Source organism: Chrysemys picta, chromosome 11 (genome assembly GCF_011386835.1).
Source record: "Chrysemys picta bellii isolate R12L10 chromosome 11, ASM1138683v2, whole genome shotgun sequence".
NCBI lineage: Eukaryota > Metazoa > Chordata > Testudines > Emydidae > Chrysemys > Chrysemys picta.
Genome location: NC_088801.1, coordinates 36682925 through 36707673, shown reverse-complemented (window position 1 = coordinate 36707673; position 24749 = coordinate 36682925). Strand labels below are relative to the sequence as shown.

Sequence of the window (24749 nt, the reverse complement as noted above, 5' to 3'; positions counted from 1 at the left end):
GTCACAATGCCTATGGTTCTATTTATTCCAAATGATCATTGTGTAAAACTTATTTATGTAACATAACAGCTAGTGACATACTGAAGAGTAACTCCAGAGAGCGATAGTTGACATTCTTCTCTGGAGGCAGTTGAGGTTATTACAATATTTCATTATCACAAGACTATATGTCTTCAAACACAGACAACAGTGGCTTTTAATATTCTCTACCACAATTATACCAGATTTTCTTTGCACTATCAATACTGGAAGTAATTAAATTGCTTTTTCCGTAACATCAGTATAACGTTTAATATAGTACATCTCATGAGTTTATTTAGCAAATGATTTCGTTACAATATATTTTATATTACTTAATTATGCAGTTGGAAAATCTATTTGTTTACAAATATGTCACTGCATCTCATTGGAAAGCATCTTGGCTAATAATTTTTTCTAGTAGAAAAATGTATTTTCTAGTTGGAAGTCCTCTGTTCAGACACTCAAGAGTTCACCACCAAGTTTCTGTATCCCACAAATATCCCCTTTCGTTCATTTTGTCATTTTTCATAATTTCATACAAAAGAACAGATCAGACACTATAAATCTTCATCTTTCTAGATAGTGAAGAGTGATCACATACCATAAATTCATAACAAGGTATGCTTAACTGCACTATATTATTATCTATTCACCATCTAGGAGAGGGAAGTAGACTAAATGCCAAATATAGTTAAGAATTATTACTTCATATATATGATATACATAATATGCAGGGCATTAATGGCAATGCAGTCACAAAAGTTTGATGTGCTTTTTGTTTCTTTGTTGGCAACCATTAGAAACATTACATTCTCTGACGAAAGGGCATTCCTTACTCATTATTGAGCTCTCTCCCTCAGGCACTTCTTTTCAGTAACGACTTCAGAAAAAGAAGAGAAACTACATATGATTAGCAAAGAGTCCTGTGGCACCTTATAGACTAACAGACGTATGGGAGCATGAGCTTTCGTGGGTGAATACCCACTTCGTCACATGCATCCGATGAAGTGGGTATTCACCCACGAAAGCTCATGCTCCAATACGTCTGTTAGTCTATAAGGTGCCACAGGACTCTTTGCTGCTTTTACAGATCCAGACTAACACGGCTACCCTTCTGATACTTGACTACATATGATTAAACCATTGACTAATCTTTTTTACAGGGGCACGCAGGGGCACCCCAAATCAGTGGGGGCACAGAACACCTCCAGGGCTGGATGGGGAGAGCAAACTCCTCTGACCCAGGCTCGGGCGGGAGATGATAGTTCCTCCGGCCCAGGGGCTGCAGTGTGGAGATCCAGCTCCTCTGGCTGCTGGCGGGAGAGCCAATTCCACCAGCCCCAGGGCTGCGGCAGGGAGAATCAGGTCCTCCAGCACCGGGCAGAGCCACTCCCCCCATGGGTGGGCGGGGGGAGGGAGAGCCAGTTCCTCCAGCTGTGGGAGGGGAGTGGGAGAGAGAACAGAAAGTGCCCTTCCAAAAGCGGCCACATTTTTATTCCTGGGCATGCCCCTGCATCTACCAGAACAAAATAAGTACATACATAATGCATATTTAGAATGCTTTTGAATCCAGAGAGAGATGGGGCTAAAGTTATGATCAACATTTCCATCACCATTATGAAGATACCGGCCAAGATTCTCTGGTGCATGGAGTTTCCACTCAGTGCAGCAGAGGCAAGCTGTTAGAAAGCCAGTTACAGCTCTCTGATGCTGTACTGCCATGAGCACCATCATAGATCTGACTCAGGTCAGCTGGCAACAGTCTCTCAGAGGCCAACAACCAGGTGAGGGCACAACATACTTCAGCCATACCGATCCTCTGCCCCACCCACCTCCATGTTCAGGCTAGGGTTGCCAGGTGTCCAATTTTCGACTGGAACACCCGATCAAAAAGGGACCAGCTTCAGTCGGCCCTGCCGACCGGGACATTAAAAGTCCGGTCAGCGGCGCAGCGGAGGCCTGGGGCTAAGGCAGGCTCCCTGCCTGCCCTAACTCCATGTAGCTCCCGGAAGCAGCCACTGGGTCCCTGCAGCCCACAGGTATATGGGCAGCCAGGGAGGCGCCACACACTGTCTGTGCCCCAAGTGCCGGCTAAACAGCTCCCATTGTCCGGGAACTGTGACCAATGGGAGCTGCGGGGGTGGTGCCAGGAGATGAGAGGGCAATGCGTGGAGCCTCACTGGCCACCCATGCGCCTAGGGGCTGCAGGTATCTGGTGGCCGCTTCCTGGGAGCTGCGATAGGCACCGCTGGGACTCCACACCCACTCCCGTGCCCCAACCCCCTGTTCCAGCCCAGAGTCCCCTCCCACACCCCAACCCCATGCTGGAGCCCGCACCCCACAACCACAACCCCCTGCCCCAGCCCTGAGCCCCCTCCTACACCCCAAGCCCCTCATCTCCGGCCCCACCCCAGAGCCCACACCCCCAGCCTGGAGCCCTCTCCCGCACCCTGAAGCCCTCATTTCTGGCCCCACCTGGAGCTCCATTCACATTGGTCAGACAAGAAATATAAAACTTGCTTGAGCCTGAAATGTGTAGAACTTGTATTTTTAAATGCTGTAGATAGCACAGCTAAAATACAAATATATACTGAATCTAAAATACAGCCCACAAAATTGTTTGCAGTGCAGTTGGAGCTGGTCTACTTGGGCTTGGGAAACTATGTAGATGTTATATTGACATCCAACTGGAAAAGACTTTATCAAAGCATTAAACATGTCTTAGCACAAAAGCTTTCAAACAGGACTGAAAATAATTTTGAGTCTTCTATTCATTGGCACGTAGTGCAAAATGCACAAGACTTTTTCAAATATGGCTTGACCTATTTGCTGATGTCAGAACTCTAGCTACAAGACACTCTAATAGTCAATTTATCTATGGTCAAACAAAAGTTTGAAGTAACTTGGCTGAGTAATCAAGCAGAAAATACAGACAGACTTTAGAAAAGACAGTAAAGCTTCCTGATCATACCAGGCTCTAGGCATTCAAGTGACCATGTGTAATAAGACAGCACATGTTATATATACAATCTGATTTACCCAAAACCATCCCACCAAAAAGAAAGACACTTATGAAATGGCAAAATTCCTAAACGACTAGCATCCAATGTCATAACATTCCCATAGGCTTCCTTGAATTACAGTAAAAAGAGGGGTATTTTATTTATTTCAGAGAAATCAGAAAGAAGTGTTCTCTACTCTTGTGTATAAAACATACTTCTGAATGGGACTGCTTTGTTTTAAAACCCAGGCAATTTAAATTAGACTACCAAAAGCTATATAGCATAGGTTCAGGATTTTGAGAATTTTACATAAATGCTGTAATACAGTGGTTTGCAACCTTTTTTCATTTGTGGACCCCTAACAAATTTCGAATGGAGGTGCGGCCCCCTTTAGAAATCTTAAACATAGGCTTGCAGACCCCCAGAGGTCCACAGACCACAGGTTGAAAATCACCACTGTAATATATATAAACCTATATTAATTGGCTAGTGTGAATATACATCACTGCCTTCTATTGGATAGACTCAAAAGTGCTCAGCTATGTTTCATAGGCCTTCTACTGCTAACAGCTAAGAATCATTTCCTTTTAGCTCAAGTGACAAGGGCCTGAGCTTTTGGAGTATGAAAATCTGAGTTCCAAGTTCTAAATGGTGATAGTGAAGACACAGTACCAACCATGGAGTCTTAGGACACCATGAATGTATTACTACAGCATAATATATTTTTTATAAAATTATGTACAGCCCAAATAGTATGGTTGCTCCTTGGCAGCAGCAGCTAGCCAATATTCATGGCTTAACCAGTTTGCTTCCATTAGGGAGAGAAATTGATAATCAAGTCAGGTATTTCTTTGCTACGATCCTGTTTATTTACAAAGAATGTTTCCCTGAATACAGTAGGAATGAACAACAGGAAGCAGTTTCCTTGCTCCCAGTTTCCAAGCCTGCTGTGCTCAAAAGAAGCTCTCTCTCTGCCTCCTCCCAGGGCCATGCTTACCAGTTCTTCTCTGGCTTCACACACACACACACAGACACAGACACAGACACACACTCTCTCTCTCTCTCTCTCTCTCCCCCCCCCCCCACCCACCCCCCAACCAAGCTACCTTGTTTCAGGACACAGCTTGATAAAGTAATGGAGGGAATGGTATGACGAGACTCTCTACAATGGCATGTAGCCGATCTGCGACTGCTAGCAGCAAATATTTCCAATGGCTGGACCCTAGATGGGGAGGGCTCTAAATTACTACAGCAAATTCTTTCCCAGGTGTCTGGCTGGTGAGTCTTGCCCACATGCTCAGGGTCTATCTGATCGCCATATTAGGGGTCGGGAAGGAATATTCCCCTGGGTCAGATTGGCAGAGACTCTGGGGTTTTTTGCTTTTCTCTGCAGCAAGGGGCATGGGTCACTTGCAGGTTTAAACTAGTGTAAATGGTGGATTCTCAGTATCTTGAACTCTTTAAATCATGATTTAAGGACTTCAGTAACTCAGGTCTATTGCAGGAGTGGCTGGGTGGGGTTCTGTAGCCTGCAAAGAGCAGGCGATCAGACTAGATCAGTGGTTCTCAACCAGGGCTACATGTACCCCTGGGGATAGGCAGAGGTCTTCCAGGGGTCCATCAACTCTTCTAGATACTTACCTAGTTTTGCAACAGGCTACATTAAAAAGCACTAGCGAAGTCCATACAAACTAAAATTTCATACAGACAATGACTTGTTTATACTGCTCTATATACTACACACTGAAATGTCAGTACAATAGTTATATTCCAAATCATTTATTTTTATAATTACATCTCTACCCTGATATAACGCGACCCGATATAACATGAATTCGAATATAACGCGGTAAAGCAGTGCTCCAGGGGGGCGGGGCTGCACACTCCGGCGAATCAAAGCAAGTTCGATATAATGCGGTTTCACCTATAACGCGGTAAGATTTTTTGGCTCCCGAGGACAGCATTATATCGGGGTAGAGGCGTATATGGTAAAAACGAGAAAGTAAGTAATTTTTTCAGTAATAGTGTGCTGTGACACTTTGTATTTTTATGTCTGACTTTAATGACTGACGTTGATTTGGACCTTAACTACTCTATTCAAGTCAACATCTCCTTAGTAGGATCATTTTTCATGTACTTAATTTTGAATCTTGCAGCCAACCTTCAACCCTGTGTCACTCTGCTTCTTGGCTTATCATTGAGTCAGTTCAGTAGCCAATTCCAGGCAGCACATAACTGGCACTTTAGAACCATTTTAAGCGTACAGTCTAGATGAAAAGCACTATCTGGGGGTTAACAACAAACACAAAGGCTGCTGTCAAATATTTTCAGGTAGAACTGATATGTTGTATTACCTTCAAAAAGTCTCTGAGATTTGAACAGTTTTCTTTCGTTAGCTTTTTTTCTAGATGGATCTGATCTCCCAAAGCTTGATAAAATAAAACTGAACAGTTTGTACAGTACAAGAACATAAATATACTAATGATTAGGGCTGCAGGTTTGTCACAGTGATAAAAGTGTTATAGGTATGGTGATTTTTCTGTTTGTCTATGACTTTTCTTTGGTTCCAGAGTCCCGCTCTCAGCATTGCAAACTAATACAACGGGAGTTGTAATGCCACTCAGGTTTGGCCCAGCTGAGGCCCCGCCCACTTTAAATGGCACTCTGATGACCTTACACACCATTTTCCCCTAAGCCTGTGGCTTTTCTACATTTACCATGACTGCTCCATGATTTTTTATTTTAAAAAAATTCCATGACAAATCTGAAGCCTTGTTAATTATACTTGTATTAGGTGCCTAAAAGACCAAACATCTGACTTAATTGAGAAGAAACTTATTTTTTTGTAAAAATGCTTCATACTCTTTCTAAATGGATATGGACTATTTTCTAGGTGACTGCATCAATGTGGCACACTGCTTGGATATCACCCACAGAAAAATACTCTCCTTCATTATAAGTATGTATAGCTCTCCTTGGGGGAGAAACTACTAACATTGTGCTGATGTAACACAGAAACATAGACTACATATAGTGGGTTAATGATTACGGACATCTCAACAAAAAGAATATTATTGTTATAATTAGACATTAGGAGCCAAGCGCTGCCCTAGAATGGTAGCCTGTGTAAGTCAGAAAAGCAGCATAAGTGATTTTGTTCAGTGTGTGTGCCTTTGGAATGTATTCTGCATAGATTTTGCTACTGTCCACTGATTCCACTCATGAGATTTACCTGTCAACTATGACTCAAGTGGCATAGTCTTAAAGAGGACAATGCTCAAATACTACAGAGGAGTATTTATGCCCATCCATGACATCTGCACATGCTACCATGCAGTAGTCCACAGTCTTGTATTCACTAACCCACATTTGAATGCAACCTTGAGTAGCTGGGCTAACTAACACATGACCATGATTTTATATTAATTGCAGATAGGGACAAGTCGTATTCAACATCATGTCAGCTTGTTGCGGGTAGACCCTGTTCCCTAATTTTCTTGCAAAGACAAACTCCATGATAACTTCAAATATATCAGGAATAAAATATGAACCAAACCAAGTAGGATACAATTACTGCTTATTCTTTGTGTAAAGAGATTCTGGCAACATGTGTTATCAAATGGATGGAAAGATCAGCAAAACTGACTTTAGGCCACCAGTCTCTAAAAGCAAATCTCAGACTACAGACGTGCATGCTCTAAGGAAACATATATTTATTAATTCCAAAACAAAATTATCTTGTTAAATTGGGTTACAGTTGAAAATACGTCAAAGTCTGGAGCCTATGGCTGCAATTATCTAAAGCTGGATGCACAATAGTTTAAATACTGCATCATAGTGAGGTGTACGTAGCAGATCCTGAAGATGACCTAATCTACAGGAATGAGGTCTCTAAAGGGTTGAAAAGGTAAATTCTCTATTTATTTATTCTTTAGATTAAGGAAATAATAAGAGGCATCCATCTGAACACTTTAGGTGCATCTGACAATACTCAAAATAATAAATCAAGGAAAGAAACAGTAACTTTCTAATATAAACTTTCTAATACCATAGGTGGGTGCAAAACTGGTTGGAAAACCATACCCAGAGAGTAGTTATAAGTGGTTCACAATCATGCTGGAAGGACATAACGACTGGGGTCCCACAGGGATCAGTTCTCGGTCCAGTTCTGTTCAATATCTTCATTCATGATTTAGATAATGGCATACAAAGTACACTTATAAAGTGTGTGGACGATACCAAGCTGGGAGGGGTTGCAAGTGCTTTGGAGCATAGGATTAAAATTCAAAATGATCTGGACAAACTGAAGAAATGGTCTGAAGTAAATAGGATTAAATTCAATGAGGACAAATGCAAAGTACTCCACATAGGAAGGAATAATCAGTTGCACACATACAAAATGGGCAATGACTGCCTAGGAAGGAGTACTGTGGAAAGGGCTCTGGGGGTCATAGTGGACCACAAACTAAATATGAGTCAACAGTTACGCTGTTGTAAATAAAGCAAACATAATTCTGGGATGTATTAGCAGGAGTGTTGTAAGCAAGACACGAGAAGTAAATCTTCTGCTCTACTCTGTGCTGATTAGGCCTCAACTGGAGTACTATGTCCAGTTCTGGGCGCCACATTTCAGGAAGGATGTGGACAAATTGGAGAGAGTCCAGAGAAAAGCTACAAAAATGATTAAAGGTCTAGAAAACATGATCTATGAGAGAAGATTGAAATAATTGGGTTTGTTTAGTCTGAAAAAGAGAAGACTGAGAGGGGACATAACAATTTTCAAGTACGTAAAATGTTGTTACAAGGAGGAGGGAGAAAAATTGTTTTTCTTAACCTCTGAGGATAGGACGAGAAGCAATGGGCTTAAATTGCAGCAAGGGAGGTTTAGGTTGGACATTAGGAAAAGCTTCCTAACTGTCAGGAATAAATTGCTTAGGGAGGTTGTGGAATCTCCATCATTGGAGTTTTTAGGAACAGGTTAGACAAACACCTGTCAGGAATTGTCTAGATAGTACTTAGTCCTGCCATGAGTGCAGGGGACTGGACTAGATGACCTCTCAAAGTCCTTTCCAGGCCTTTGATTGTACTAGTAGTACAACAATAAAACATATTCCCCATTTTTCCCTAATCATCATCCTCAACAATATCTGCTTCTTCAGCAACCCTCCTAAGAAGAGCTCCTGAAGAGCAACAGATTTGGGCTATTTTTGACCAGGGCATTTCATAGGAATAGAGAACACCTTGCCAGTGAGCCCTTCTCTTTTATATTTGGGAGCGGTCCAATTTGAGCATCTCTGCTGATCTCCCCTATGGTGGTATGTCATGGGAAGACTAGCAGCCTCTCTGGTAGGAAGATCCTAAACCATATAGGGCGTTGTAGGTCAATACCAATACCTAAACTCCATCCAAAAACCCATGGGAAGCCAGTGCAGATCATGGAGCACTGACTCTATGAACATGTTTGCAGTGGACACTCCAGTGGCTATTTATGGCGCACAGACCTCTATTGAAAATGTGGGAAAGACTTTGTCCATTTCTTTGGTGTAGGTATGAAATGTAATATGTGAATGGAGGATGATTAATTAGGTGGTGTTTGGGACTGAGATTGTTTGTTTATTGAGTAGTGTGTGGGAAGAGTTAAGGTTATTTGCCTGATCGTAATTATGCATTTCCATACTTACAAATGTTTGATTTGATTACGTGTAACTTTAACTGCAGTCACTAAGAGGGCAAACTCTGTACCCCACTGTTCCCATTCCCCCAATGCAATGGTTTGGGAGAAACTCTACAAGGGCCATCTTGTAGAGTTCTCCTTCCCCTCCACTACTAAACACAGACTTTATCCTGGGAGGGGGGTCAAGATTGCTCTAAATTATTAATCCATGCACTTTCCTGAACTAGCCATAATCACCGGTGGTCTGGATTGTACCCTGGAATGTGACACACTCCGTAATACTTAAGATCTGACTAACTATAGATAATGTTAAAATTTTGCTCCTCTACTTAAATCTCCTGCTATGTAAAGTAAATATCAAATTTGAACATAAGAGAAATATTATTTATTCTACTTTCCTTCTAATATACAAGATCCAACTCTAATTAGTAAGAGTATCCTTTAACAATTCAGGGCCTGATCCAGCAGGAAATATTTGCAGCCTTCTGGCTGGCACAACCCCCACAAAGCCACAGATGTTGCTGCTCAGCAGAGCTAGCTATTCACACGAAAATGTGGCCACCTGCTGAAGGACTAAAGAAACAAAACAACAGCCCTTCACATGGAGGAGCTGCAGAACAGCTCAGAGGGAGGCAAGCTCCTGCATGTTATCTGCATCAGAACACCACAGGCTAGGATTGTGTCAAATCTGATACTTGGATAGGAGACCACAAGAGAAAAACCTGTGTGTGGAAGTGATGGTGGTGATTTGATAGATAGTATTGTTCCCTCTTCTTTTCTGATTAAGCCAGTACCCAAACATGGTATAAGAGGCCCGAAGAAAGATTTGTGGCTATTTAATAATGCCAGGCATTTTCTGCAAAGGCAGAAGTGATAACCTAGATGTCCTGGCCAAATTCCATAGGAATAATTAAATTCTGGCTACCTGAATTTCTCACATTATTTAAATTGTATATGGCACTTTTCAAAAGAGCTGTGTGTATAAATGAATATTTGGTTTGGTCAGATCCAAAATTGGAAAAGTTCTATGTTGTTGTGTTGCTGTGCACTATAAAACCTTAGATGTGGCTGTATTTCAGTGTTGTGTGAAATTATGCCTGAATACAGAGTGTAATAGTGATTTTGAATGAAAACTGAAATGTAAGTGTTGAGTATAATAATAATTGTTATTAGCAGTGACCAATGGAAGCAGAGCTCGAGGACTGTAAATGAGATTCATAACGCATCATCACATCTGGGCCCATTCAGGTCTATCACAACTCCTAAAGCCCTAAGTCTGGATTAACATGCCCCATATGCAGATCCAAGTCTCAGAGAGGCCAGTCATTTCTGTCCCTATCTGTCCTTCACTTCCAACTGGCTGAGCTGCAGAATATTGCTGTCAAAGACACATCTGAAGGCTGTGCTGCCCTTTGGAAATGTTTTCCTGGCTGACAGAATATTAATTAGAGACAAGATGGGTGAGGTAATATCTCTTTTATTGGATCAACTTCGGTTGGTGAAAGAAACAAGCTCTCGAACTTACGCAGAGCTCTTCTTCAGATCTGGAAAACATATTCAGAGTGTCACAGCTAAATACAATATGGAAAAGAATGTTTAAAATAAATAGTTAACACATTTTAAGGGACCATTCAAGGTGAAGTAGCCTATTAAGACCCCTCTAGTCATAGTGGGGAAAGGAATGTGGGGAGATTGTTAATGTTGTGGAGTTTGTGGAAGAAGTCCATTGTGTCCTGGAGGAAGCTGGCCCTTTGTGTGGTGAGTGGTTTGAGGATGGTTTCTGAGAGTCCCGATATTCCTTCACTAAGGGCATGGCTACACTTGCGAGTTAGAGCGCATTAAACCAGCCCCAGGCACCCTAACTCACGACGCGTCCACACTGGCAAGGCACATAGAGCGCCCTGACTCCGCGGCTGGAGCGCTACTGGTAATCCACCTCCACAAGAGGCATAACGCTTGGTGCGCCCTGTTGGAGCGCCACGGCACCAGTGTGGATGCCCTAGTCTGTTAATGCGCTCTGATCCGCCTCCAAAAGTGTCCCACAATGCCTGTTCTAGCCACTCTGGTCATCACTTTGAACTCTATTGCCCTGCCCTCAAGTGACCAACCGTCAGACCCGCCCTTTAAATTCTCTGGGAATTTTGAAAATCCCCTTCCTGTTTGCTCAGCCAGGCGTGGAGTGCTCTCAGCGCATCTTTCCAGGTGACCACGCCTCCATACACCAGGCGATCTCCAGTATGGAGCAATGGCGAGGTGCTGGACCTCATCAGTGTTTGGGGGAGGAAGCTGTCCAGTCCCAGCTATGCTCCAGCCGTAGGAATTACGATACCTTCGGGCAGATATCAAGGGACATGATGGAAAGGCGCCATGACCGGGACGCACTGCGGTGCAGGGTTAAAGTGAAGGAGCTGCAGAATGCCTACGGCAAAGCCCGCGAGGCAAACTGCCGCTCCGGTGCTGCCCCCACAACCTGCTGTTTCTACAAAGAGCTGGATGCAATACTTGGGAGTGACCCTACCTCCACTTCGAGGACCACTATGGACACTTCAGAGCCCAGTTCAACAAGGCAGGAGGAGGAGGAGGCGGAGGAAAGCGGGAGCGAGGGTGCTGAGGAGGAGGAAGACACCCCGGCATGCCTAGATGCATGCAGCCAGGAGCTGTTCTCAAGCCAGGAGGAAGGTATCCAATCTCAGCGGCAAGCGCTTGGGGAAGGACAAACACCAGAGGATGTGCCCGGTAAGCAGCTTTCATTTTGGAAAGGAAGTTATTCCGTGCAGGCTCTTGGGACAAGGAGGGTTAGGGCTGCATGCATGCCTAGATGCAGAATAGGGTGTTGATGTGCTCTCACATCGCGGTAATCGGCTCAGTGATCTCATGTAGAACTTGGGCAATGCGCTTGCACAGGTTTCTTGGGAGCGCTACGTGCTCCTTGTCCCAGAAAGGCTAAAATGTTTGCGCCACTGTGCCGTGAGGGGCAAGGGGACCTTTGCTGCACACAGGCAAGCTGCATATGGGCCAGGGCAGAAGCTGCATTGTAGTAGAAGACCCTCCCTTGCTTTCCAGTCACCGTTGGCAGCGAGGTATCTTCCAGGATGAACTCCTGTGGAAAATGTGAAGACAGTGTTCAGTATAGGGGCCTCCTGCAGCTGTTGGCTCTCCCCAATGCACAGAAACCCAAAGGACAGTACGGCAGTGATACAATCAGTCCCCCTTGACCCTGTGCTTACTCACCATTTTGGGGCTCCTGTTGGTTATGTGCGCTCGCTTTCGGACAGGTAAATCTTGCTATTGTTTAGATTGTGCTTGTCTTAAGTACGGGCGAATCGTTGCTCTGTCTGGTGTGAACAATGCTGCCTCTGTTAAGTGGTGCATTTTGCCTTTACAGATGCAATCTTCAGATCTCAGCCGTCTGTGTTATCTCCAGCCGAAAGACTCCAAAGAATTAGGAAGAGGCCACATAGAAGCAAAGAAGACATGCTGCACGAAGTAATGCAGCAGTCCCTTCGTGAAAATCAAAAAGTGCAGGGGTGGAGGGAGAGTGAAAGTAGGTTCCGCCAGCAGAATGCAGAGTGCTGGCACCGAAGTGTGGAGCACCGGCACCAAAGCACAGAGCATCTGATAAGCATTACGGAGCGCCAAGCAAACTCGATCCAGGCGCTCGTAGCCACGCAGGCGGAGCACTACCCCTCCCCCCCACAGCCCTAGTCCAAAAACTCTTTCCCTTGTGCCTCCATGTCACCTCCAACCCACTTTCCCCAACATCTGGGTTCTTATTGCCACCAGCTGCCTCCAACACCTGTGGCTTCACCACCCAACTCCGCAAACTACGACCCTTACCCACTGCACTCAACCCCCATCACCATGCATTTTAGCCACCCTGAAGTGCAGCATTCATTGCACGGCACTCCAGACAGGAAGGCTGAGTATGAGAACAGGACATACGCAAATCTGTGATTGAACCGTTCCCCACCCCACCCCCTTGCCCTTTCTGTTTCCCAAGCAGTTGTGTTTCTTTTCAATAAATGAATTTTCTTTTACATAAATGGCTTTTATGGCTTTGAAAACATTCTTTATTGCATTAAGTAAAAGATACCTTAGCCCAGAAAAGCAACAGGCACTGCAAGTCAGTGTGGCAAACACAGATTCCTACTAACATTGGAACCACTGCACTTCACTCCCGTGCAGGGCACCAAACATTACTGCTGGTTTTCAGCCTCAAATTGCTCCCCCAAGGCATCCCTAATCCTTGCAGCCCCGCGCTGGGCCCCTCTAATAGCCCTGCTCTCTGGCTGTTCAAATTCAGCCTCCAGGTTTTGAACCTCCAAATTCCATGCCTAAGTGAATCTTTCACCCTTCCCTTCACAAATGTTATGGAGTGTACAGCACGCAGATATAACCACGGGGATGTTGTCATCGGCCAGGTCCAGCTTCCCATACAGAGAGTGCCAGCAGCCCTTTAAATGGCCAAAAGCACACTCCACAGTCATTCTGCACCGGCTCAGCCTGTTGTTGAACCGCTCCTTGCGCTTGTTAAGGCTCCCTGTGTAGGGTTTCATGAGCCACGGCATTAAAGGGTAAGTGGGGTCTCCAAGGAACACAATGGGCATTTCGACTTCGCCTACGGTGATCTTCTGGTCTGGGAAAAAAGTCCCGGCTTGCAGCTTCCTGAACAGGCCTGTGTTCTGAAAGATGCATGCGTCATGCAACTTTCCGGGCCAGCCTGTGTTAATGTCAATAAAATGCCCATAGTGAGCCACAACCGCCTGGAGTACCATAGAGAAATGCCCCTTGCAATTAACATACTCGGAGGCCAGGTGGGCTGGTGCCAGAATTGGAATATACGTACCATCTATCGCCCCTCCGCAGTTAGGGAAACCCATTTGTGCAAAGCCAGCCACAATGTCATGCACATTACCCGTTCTTCTGAGCAGGATGCGATTAATGGCCCTGCAAACTTTCATCAACACGATTCCAGCGGTCGACTTTCTGACTCCAAACTGGTTAGCGACTGATCGGTAGCTGTCTGGAGTTGCCAGCTGCCAGATTTCAATAGCCACCCACTTCTCCACTGGCAGAGCAGCTCTCAATCTTGTGTCCTTGCGCCGCAGGTTGGGGGCAAGCTCAACACACAGCCCCATGAAAGTGGCTTTTCTCATCCGAAAGTTCTGCAGCCACCGCTCGTCATACCAGACTTGCATGACGATGTGATCCCACCATTCAGTGCTTGTTTCCCAAGCCCAAAAACAGCATTCCACAGCGGTGAGCATGTCCGTGAATGCCACAAGCAATCTTGTGTCATATGCATTACGTGAGTCGACATCATCGTCGGACTCCTCACTGTCAGTTTGTAGCTTAAGGAGTAACTCGACTGCCAAACGTGACGTGCTGGCGAGACCCATCAGCATATTCCTCAGGACTTCGGGATCCATTCCCGCAGAATAAAAGGGAAGACAGCGCACAGTACAAAAATGTTGAAAGATGGCACCAAATGTGGATGGAAGCACAGGGATTACTGGGATACAAAGTGATGCATCATGGGGCATTGGGACAGGACCCAGAATGCCCCGCATCACCCGCCCCCTTCCCACAAGCCACAGTGCCAGAATGGGAAGAGGTGCTCTGTGGGATAGCTGCCCATAATGCACCACTCCCAATGCCACTGCAAGTGCTGCAGATGTGGCCATGCCAGTGTGCTTGCAGCTGACAGTGTGGACACACTCTAACCATTTCCATACTGTGCTCTCAGAGGGCTGGTTTAACTCACAGTGCTCTACATCTGCAAGTGTAGCCATGCCCTAAGAATGCCAGTTATGAAGGGTCTTCCTGGGTTCCCTTGTTTGTGCATCTTGGAGTTTCTCTTGGATTTGTTTGGGGAATGATTTGATGATGTCCTTAAGTTCCTGGATAAATTGTGGTGTAGGGTCCTCTTTGAGTTCTTTATAGTAGGTGATGTCAGAGAGCTTTTGTTGGCCTCGTTAACATTGTCATCATGGCTGAAAACTACAGTGGTGCCCCCTTTGTCTACCGGTTTGATCACTATCTAGTGGGACTTCAAACCACTCACCACACAAGGCCAGCTTCCTCCAAGACACAATAGACTTCCTCCACAAACTCCACAACATTAACAACCTCCCTTAGAACACCATCCTTGCTAACAGGGATGTCACTTCCATATACACCAACATACCCCACAATGTGGCATAGCTGCCTGCCTTCAATATTTACAAGACAATGGACAACCATCAGATATTCACCCCAAACACATCGCCAAACTTATCCATTTCATCCTCATCCATAACAGTGTTTCAGTCAACAACGAACACTTTGTCCAAACAATGGGAAAGGCCACGGGTACTAGGATGGGTCCCCAATATGCCAATATCTTCATGGGCCACTTTGAAGAAGAATTTCTGGACAAATGTACCACAAAAGTAATGATTTATCTGAAATACATTGATAATATTTTCATCCTCTGGACAGATGACTTGAACTCCCTCGTGGATTTCCAACACAACTTCAACAACCACCACCCAGCTATTAAATTCTCTGAAAAACTCCCACACTTGCCTCAACTTCCTAGACACCACAATCAGCTTCAATAATGGAACTTTACAGACAACTATATACAAGAAACCCACGGATCGCCACACTTACCTTCATAGATCCAGTAACCACCCCAAACATATCGAGAAATCTGTTATCTAAAGCCCAGGCACTCAAATACCAATGAATATGCTCTTAGGAGAAAGGCCACAATATATACCTTCACACAATCAAAACTGTCTTCCCCAAACAAGGACATTCCACCAGAGAAGTAGATCACACCATGAAACGGGCCACCCAAATACCCCTTGAGAACCTTCTACAATACAGAAAAACCCTTTAGACCACACACCCCTTCTGGTCATCTCTGACCCTACACTGGAACCCATATGAGGCATCATTAAACAACTACAACCCATAGTCAATGGGGACTCCATCCTGAAAGCAATCTTCCCTGTACCCCCTCTTCTGGCCTTCAGACAACTCCCTCACCTCTCCAACCTCAGCATCAGAAGCAAGTTCCCCACAGACCAGGGCACACCAATCCAAAGTGGCACCAGACCTGCTAGAACAACAGATGCAAAACCTGCAGACATATCTTCACTGCTACAATGATCAACACTCCCCACAACACACCTTTCAACATCTATGGGTCCTACACATGCCTATCACAATACATGGTGCACCTTATTCAGTGCACTAAATGCCTCAGTAACAAGTATGTGGGTGAAACCAGACAATCACTACATACTTGAATGAACTCACACAGGAAAATGATAAAAGACAAAAACACCTTATCACCTGTGGGTGAACATTTTTCACAAAGTGATTACTCTATTTCTGACCTATCAGTCCTCATTCTCAAAGGAAATCACACAACACTTTCAAAAGACAAGCATGGGAACTTAAATTCATAACTTTGCTAGACACTAAAAATTCTGGTCATCTCTGACCCTATATCTGACCCTGACTGAATAGAGACAGTGGATTTATGGCTTTTTACAATAATCTATAGTCCACTAATAACCCCCCCGAGCTGCATTCTCCCCCGACTTCCTGCATTCGTTTCCCTCCCTCTATGACTGGAGGGGTGTTAATGGGACACTTCATCTTGAAATATGTTAAATATTTATGCTAAACAATCCTGTTCCACCTTGTATTTAGCTGTGACACTGAGTACATTTCCCAGATCTGAAGAAGAGCTTTGTGCAAGCTCAAAAGCTTGTTACTCTCACCAACCGAAGAACATCCAACAGACGATATTACCTCACCTACCTTGTCTGTCTAATCTCCTGCGACCCACACTACATACAAGTATGTTAGTCACTGACAGAAGAACCTCCCTGCCTCTGCCCATCTTCATCTGTTGGAAAACGAGTTTATCCTTAGCCTGTGGACCTGAATCTGCAGTCTCTGCTTAAGAGCAATCCTCATGGATGTCAATGGGAAAGGCTTTATGAGGCCTGATCCGACTTCCATTGAAGTCAATGGGAGGTGGATCAGCTTCCATGCAGCATTTGCTCCTTGGAGAGAAGCAGTTTTAGGCATCCATACTTACAGCGTAAAGCAGTGTTATGCACCTATCAGTATCTTTTGACACTTTGGAAACATTTGGAACAAGCTGACATATGAGTAAGTGGGGAAGATAAAAAGTCATTTTAGGATGTATTTTACACTTCTCTGTATCCAGGGAGGTCTGCAGAGCTTCCATGGACCAGAAGTTAAGAACACTGTATTTGCTGGAGAGGATACAAGTCAGTGTTTTCAATGAAGTTCAAAAATCGAATTAGCTTTTTAAAAGATCAATGTACAGTTTGCATGATTTATACAACTGAAGGAAGGAGCAACATAAAGTACACCTCTATTCCAATATAATGCGACACGATATAACACGAATTCGGATATAACGCAGTAAAACAGTGCTCCATGGGGGCGGGGCTGCGCATTCCAGCGGATCAAAGCAAGTTTGATATAACGCGGTTTCACCTATAATGCGGTAAGATTTTTTGGCTCCTGAGGACAGCATTATATTGGGGTAAAGGTGTATTTAAAATTCATTAGTTCTTTCTATAATTTTCTTACAAAGCTTTTTTTGTATTTTACTAAATGTATATATAAATTTCTCATTTCTATACAGAATGCAATTTGCTTTTCCTAGCTGCATCAAAATAAATCATTTTACTACTACACGTGGCAAATTACATCACCAATATTTTAGTACACTGCTTTACATCTTTATTTTGGCAATTATTTGGGAAGCAGGTTGCAACGTGCTAGGATGATTAATCTTCCTTTCTATATTTCCTCTTTATATTATTTATTTATTAATAGTTCCCTGCAAAAATCACTGATGTACATACAGGCAAGGAAAATCTATGATTTTGTGTTGTTTGATAATCTCCAATTGGTAAGATGTATTGGGAAAGGATGAACTTATTTTGCTTATTTCATAAATAGGAAATCTAAATAAAGCAAATCTAGTGTGGTTTAAGAAACTGCACTGTCATTCTGATATAGCTCTAGAAAGATCTGAACATTAATAAGTCCATAATTAAGGGAAAAAGCATTGCTGAAAAAAGCATATAATTGATCAAATCATGATAATTTCTAGTGATTGATTGGGCGTTTTATTATAACAAAATCCACTTTCTAGTTCTTCTTTTTTATATATTAATGTGACATTAGATCTGGCGCATTTCCACAGAAATATAAATGAGTTAAAATGTTTCAATTTTTGTAAAATGTTTCATAATACCTATAATGAAAATGATCCAGTTAAATAAATTTAGGTGATGCAGTAAATTAGGACCTGATCCTGTAAATATTTACTCCTGTGAATAATTCCACTAAAGTAAATGAGACTTCTCACATGATTAAGGGTCTGTAGAACAGGATTCAGTCCATTAATAGACTATTCTTTCACAATCTGGATATCTAGATTAAAATCTAGTTTAGATACAAGAAAAAGTAGTTTGGTTGTTTCCACTTAATCCCTTGTCAAAAATAACATTTGTCCATATCTCAAACTAATAGAACCTTTGGCACCATCTGTCCGTAGGGGGCATGTACAGGTAGTTTGGGTTGGTATGAGGCAGACTGGAATAACTGAGTGGGACTGGGAGATCACGCATCATGACTATCTGCACTGTACCTGATTCTAGCTGCAGTGCTGCTACTACTATTTTCTCTTTACTGGACACTCAAATTAGCCTAAAATATTTTAAATAAATTGACTTTGTCAAGTTAACTGATATTTTTGTAGTCATCTCTTCATACCAGTTTTTGAGTTCACTAGATCCACCGAAAATCTATATGGTAAACGGGCAACTGAATTTAAATAGCATTTTATGTTCTGTAAATAAAAATATTTATCTACTAAATACGCAGTGGGAAGAATAATGTTGTATTAGATCTGAGGTGTAGAACTTACACTTAATATTTACTGTCCAGCCACAACACTGGTAAACGCTTCGTGATAATATGGTTTACACTTGTTGTCCATTCTGCCATCTATCATATAATTTTGTAATTTTTTAAAAATGTTTCTCATGCATGGTGTCAAATTTCAGTAATTTAGTTAATTTATCAGATTACTTTGCAAATTTTAGAGCACCAAATCAATACAGTATTGTTATGGTTTTTTGACAGCTAGAAAAGTATCATAAACTTGGAATTAAGTATTCTTGATACGTCATACACATTTTAATACATTAAACAACTTCTTAACATGTTGAGCAGTATTTTAAGCACTCAGGATTATGGCTGAGGGATCTGCAGATAAAATAATAAAAATAATTCAAATTACATTTCCTATTGAAATGTAGCATATGATCAGCTATATTAGCCTTTTCAGATCAGTTATTTCAGACATTAGATTTGGGTCCAATCCTGCTTGATAAGACTCTCAATGACATCAATGGGTGCAGGATCAAGCCCATCATAAGAAAATATAGAAGTATACCAACAATTATTTAAAATATTATGCAATCAAGATTTAATTAAGAAAATAATAAAATTAATCAAAGAACTTTTAAAGGTAAGTTAAAGAATATTTTAACAAATTAAGAATATTCAACACTGGTTTAAAACACTGCTGTTTTAAAGAGATGAAATGTTTGGTCTTATATCACAGAGTAATTCATGTTAAAGAGCAATGAAAAAGAGAAAATTATGTGTGGGGAAAAAAACAGGATTTAGTCTTTGGAATTCTTTAGAAGTCTTAACAGCCACTGGCTTTATTTCTCCCCTTCCTGTTTGCTACATTAGAAGTTTTCTTTGAACTTACCATTTTTAGCCTTTTACAAAAGCATAAATTAGCCATCATAATTTTTTCTATTAATTTTTCTGTGAATATGAATTTTCCATTCAAATGGTCTGAGTTAATGTTTACATAATCTCTAATTTAAAAAGTGTTTTAATGACTGTCATCAGGTCAAGGTCAGGATACTTGTAATAAGGATTTCCACTACCAAGGTGTCTCTAGTAATTCACTGTTCTCTAAAGAGGGCCATGGTGCATGCTTGCTGAAACACACCTTTCACGCACTACCTATTTTTCCATCTATAGTATGACAACATGGAGCAGCTTTTATACTTTCCATTTTTATTACTTATGTTTCAATTACCCCTTAAAAGAATGACTCAATGCTAACTGAATTAGTAAAGCAATTTTTTAAAAGTTAAAAACACTATTCAATGTCTTGTCTGGTCAATTTTACTGAGGGAAACTGATTCAAACTCAGCCAACCAGCAATGCCCATCTGCAGTGTATAATAAAAAGCAATCTCATTTAAGATCTTTCTACAGAAAATAAAATCCAATACCCTGGTGGGATGGTTACAGAAACAGAAGGTTAAAACCATTCCGTTAATTGGCAATCTGGCTTTTTTAGCAGTTACCCTGCATCATTCTTTGAAAGCGGTGATAGTTTCCCTCATAGAAAACAGTTGGGAAGTCAACAGTGGAGGCTGGCAAATGGCTATACATCCTGTTGAAGGAGCTGACAGTTCACAGAGGAAAGCCTTTGGATGTCTAAACTCCCTCTGCCTCGCACACAAAAGAAAAGCCCTTTCTTTCCCCGCTGCAACACAGTTTATTGTAGTTACCGAAAACTGGGAAACGTGTCCACTAAACCCAACCCTGAGATTCACGCTGTGTCTTTGGAGCTGCTTCAGGAGGAGCACTGAATGAGTTTGGATGGTGGCAGTTCATCATCTCCAAATCCAAAGCCATGTGAAGCTCAACAGCAGCAAGGAAAGTACAGAGGGGAACTGCTGAGCCTGTAGGGCTTTAGGTCTACACTATAAAATATAATAAACAGTCCTCCCCCCCGCCCCGGCCATTTTTTCACGAACAGCCCTCCGTTTTCTCACTTTACTGGTAACTATTGCCTCCTCTCCAGCAATACTGGTGCCATGACTGTGCCTCTCTGGAGTCTGCCTTCCCTTGGAAGGACCACGCTAACACTTCCCGTTGTCATTATGGCAATGAAGTTCACTTTGCTCGGCTTTGCTTTTATCTTTATAGAGACACCGCGGACTTTTGCACTCGTCCGAGCCTCTCAGCAAGACACGCTCGTTTCCAGCAATCCCTGTGGTTCCTGAAGGGCACCCGGGCAAGGCTAGCTAGAGAGGTAGGTACCTCGCTTGCGAAGCGTGGATCCTAACGCGCACGCATGCAATCTCCTGCCTGTCAAAGTCGATTGCAGCCGGCAGCGGCAGCAGCCGCCAGCCGATTCCCTGTGTCCCAGACATCTTGCCCACACACAGCGCTTCCCCTTGCTGCTACGCTGCCCTGCATTGCCTCCAGCCCCGCCAACAAAAGGCGCTGTGGATACACAGCCATGCATGGACGCACAGAGCGAGGCAGAGGCATACACCTCCCCCGTGGCTGGACCTTACCAGCTGGCTTTGCTGTCTTCGCCTGGCTGGCGGCACGGAGGGTTCAGCTGGGCTCCCACGGCTGGTCCTGGTCCTGCCGCTGCTGCCGCCCGGGTCCCGGCAGCCAGCATCACTTCTCCATCAGCAGCAGCCGGCCAGCTCCCCGCAGCCGCCGCGGCAGCAGCAGCCAAGCCCGGCTCGCGGAGCGAGGCGATCCCGCAATGGAACTTGGCCTTTCCGATTGACAGGCCCGGGCAGCCAATCGCCGCCTCCCCTCGCTCGGAGCCGGGGGGGGGGGAGAGAGCGAGCGGCGGAGACCAATCAGAGAGGAAGGTCCCGACGTTCGCCACCTCCCTTCCTCAGCAGGCTCGTTTCCGCGAGAGCGGCGAGCCCCTGCGAGGGGGAGCGCTGTGCCTCGAGAGCGCTGCGCGGGGATGCGCGGCGGGGACGGGGCTTGCGAAGGGCGCGGGGTCCGGGACTGGAAAGCGTTCCGGGCACCGCATGGCTGCGCTTGTCCCTCGCTATCAACGCCTCGCAGCTCGCGGTGCGGCCAAGTGCATTGGCCCCGGGGCCAACCCCGCTCTCCCTTGGTTGCACCAGCGGATTGCTGTAATCGCTCCCTTGCAATCAGTTGATTAGCCTTACTCCTTCCTTGTGTTCTGGTACCACTCCAGGCCCTCGCTAGGATGGGCCCGATTGCACCAGGTGCTGTGCAGGCTGCACTTGAGAGAGGAGCCGGGATGCTGGAACAATTTGTAGGGGGGGGGGTGCTGAGAGCCACTGAACCCTGTAAATGATGGAAACCACTTCAAGACAGGATGTGTGGCAACAGCCCCAACCAGCACCCCAAGTTCCAGCACCTATGCAGAGGAGTTTACAATCTAATCTTATCAACAGACAACGTATAGCCATAATGGTAAAGATCTATTCCCTTGCGCATGACTCACTGGCTGGGGAAAAGGCAGAAATGCTCAGTTCTTCATAGGCCAGTAGGGCGAAAACATCTACATCTCATGGCTTGCTCTTGATCCCTCCACTTAACTTCTACTGTTTAATCCTCTCCATTTAGCTGGGGGAGGGAGACTTGTGGAAATATGATTGGTGTAAATCCAGAATAAATGAGGATAGAATTTGGCTCATTGTGGCAAAGGGTTTAAATACTCAGAAGCCATGTAATAAACAGCAGGCACTGTTTAATATAAACACTATGTGGTTTTAAGGGATGATATTGTCCCCTGTGTGCAAGTGTTTCTTAGGACCTTCTTTGGTTAATACCTTTGACATTGGCTGCCCATCGCTGACTGGCAGTCCTTCCCCTTCCTCGGTCTTGTGCTGCATCGATTCTGATTCTGCATTGATTTTGAAAACACCTGATATGGACACCTTACTGCTGGATTATTTTAATTATCCACAGGTACTTCATTACTGTCATTTTAGTATTTGGCGTACAGGAATGTTTGTCCTAGTGCTAAAGCCTCTTTCCTTAGTCAACCCACAAACAGAAAACTGGGCTGAGTTGAAACTACGGTAAATGCCATGAGAACATCTGGAAGGCTTGGGAAGGATTCTGTTTATATATCTTTCCAGATTGTCTCACTCTTACAATAGAATATGTGTTTTATTTCGTGGCATCATAGGCGACGACTTCCTGAGTTCCTGGGGGGTGCTTGACACCTGCTCTGCCCCAAGCCCCGCCCCCACTCCACCCCTTGCCCCAAGCCCCCGCCCTACCTTTTCCCACTTCCGCGCCTCCCTCCAAACCCTTCCCGCCCCATTCCATCCCCTTTCCTCACCTATTCCTGCCCCTGCTCTTCCCCTTCTCTCCCCCCAGCGCCTCCTGTATGCTGCTGTACAGCTAATCGTGGTGGGTGGGAGGTGCTGGGAGGGAGGGGGAAAAGCTGATCCGTGGCGCTTCCGGTGGGTGCTGAGCACCCACTATTTTTTTTCCATGGGTGCTCCAGCCCCGGAACACCCATGGAGTCGGCGCCCATGGGTAGCATGTCTTTAGGGCCAATCCTATATGGGGGGTGTGCCTGCTACAGGTTCCCATTGACTTCCCAAGGTGCTCAGCGTCTTGTAGAATTGCGTCCACAAAGTAGTTAACTATTTCTGGTGAAAATAGTGGTGTGTGAATAGCTGTTGTGCCAATGGACAAATATGTTATTTATGCTACAATGGGACTATACTGTTTTGAAGGGGAGTGGAAATCTGATCAGCACAATCATTTCATGATTTATTTCTACATTCCAATATCCTTACATTGACTTCATTGCTACTACTCTGGAGTTAAATGCTACTCAATGAGAGTAAGTGTTATATATTTTGGCCCTTTATTTGCAAACCATATCAGTGTACTCAAATTTTCTTCTGGTTAGACTGGTCCACTAAGATAGTAGATTTATTTTACTCCCATCCTTGAACTGTTTATCTTTTTTTAGATGGCAGCAGTGATACATGTGGGTCCAGCATAAGTACCTGTACTAAATCTGAACACTGGGTACACTCACATTTTTTTAGAGGAAATATTCAAAACTATTCTTGCATTTAAGATTTTACATACAGTGTATTACTGAAGTAAAAATGACAGCTCTGTTTTTCAGCTAGAAAAATATCCAGTAGTTCAGAAGCCATCTCAAGTACTGAAAAAGGTGTTTTTAAAAATTTAATTTTTAAAACTACCCCATAGTGCAATTTTTTTTAACATTTGATGACAGAGAGCCAGATCATATTTTACAAAACCATATTTTATTTACAGTTCAGATTTTTACAGATGTTGCAGAACTAACAAAAGCATTTCACAGTTAGGATTTTAAAACTCCTGATCTTAGATTATGTATTAATTATATTGATTACTTAAGAATCCCCAATTATCACTTTGAGGGTTGACAGGTTCTTGCCCCGAGGTCAGGCCCAGTATTATTTAAATTATTATATAGTTGGGAACCCTGATGTGCACAGTTGCAACACTCACAATATAGGAACTCTTATATTTACCAATGTAGTTTATTAATATATTTAGCACAGTCACAAGGTAAGTAAGGTAGATAGAGATACTACAGAATATACATCTGCACATCCATATACTCACACCATCCCTTGTAGAACAACCTGAAATGTTAGCCATCATCTTCCTCATCACCATCACCTTCCCCATCATCACCAGTGGCCATCATTCTGGCACCTCCCAAGGACTACATCTCTCTCTCCTACCGATCCTAGACTGAGATGCCACTTTTATAATATGTTACGCTGATGCTGTTATGTTTGATACATATTCAGTAAGGGATTTTTCCTTTCTCTTATTTGTATTTCCTCACCTCACTAATGTTGGAGTGTCTTTTTCCTATAGGTTAGTATATCAATGATCTCAACTTATTATATACATCAATTCGTTACCATAGCCCTTTTGTGGTTAGATATCACATTTGTTATTTCGCTCCTAACTGGTTATTTCGGTTCTTTCCAAGTTCTAAGTTGTGGTGTACCTGTTAAGTTTAAAAGGATAAGAACTTAGGAAAGCCCTTATGCCAACCTGCTTTAACGCATCCTCTATGTCAAAGGTTGCATTCATACATGGACCTTATGCATTAGCTCCATTTATGTAGGTGAAAGATCCCAGACATATGTGTGC

At 43.6% G+C, this 24749-nt stretch overlaps 1 protein-coding gene across 4 annotated transcripts in view; it reads right to left on the bottom strand.

Moving 5' to 3' along the window:
- B3GALT1 (beta-1,3-galactosyltransferase 1) overlaps window positions 1-22714 on the bottom strand; it is a 349383-nt gene extending 326669 nt beyond the window's left edge. For all 4 annotated transcript variants that reach the window (XM_065561795.1, XM_065561796.1, XM_005290398.5 and 1 more), the window contains exon 1: window positions 21140-22714. The gene's annotated coding sequence lies outside the window, so the exon portion shown is untranslated. The remainder of the gene's footprint in view (window positions 1-21139) is intronic.
- Between the last annotated feature and the right edge of the window lie 2035 nt (window positions 22715-24749).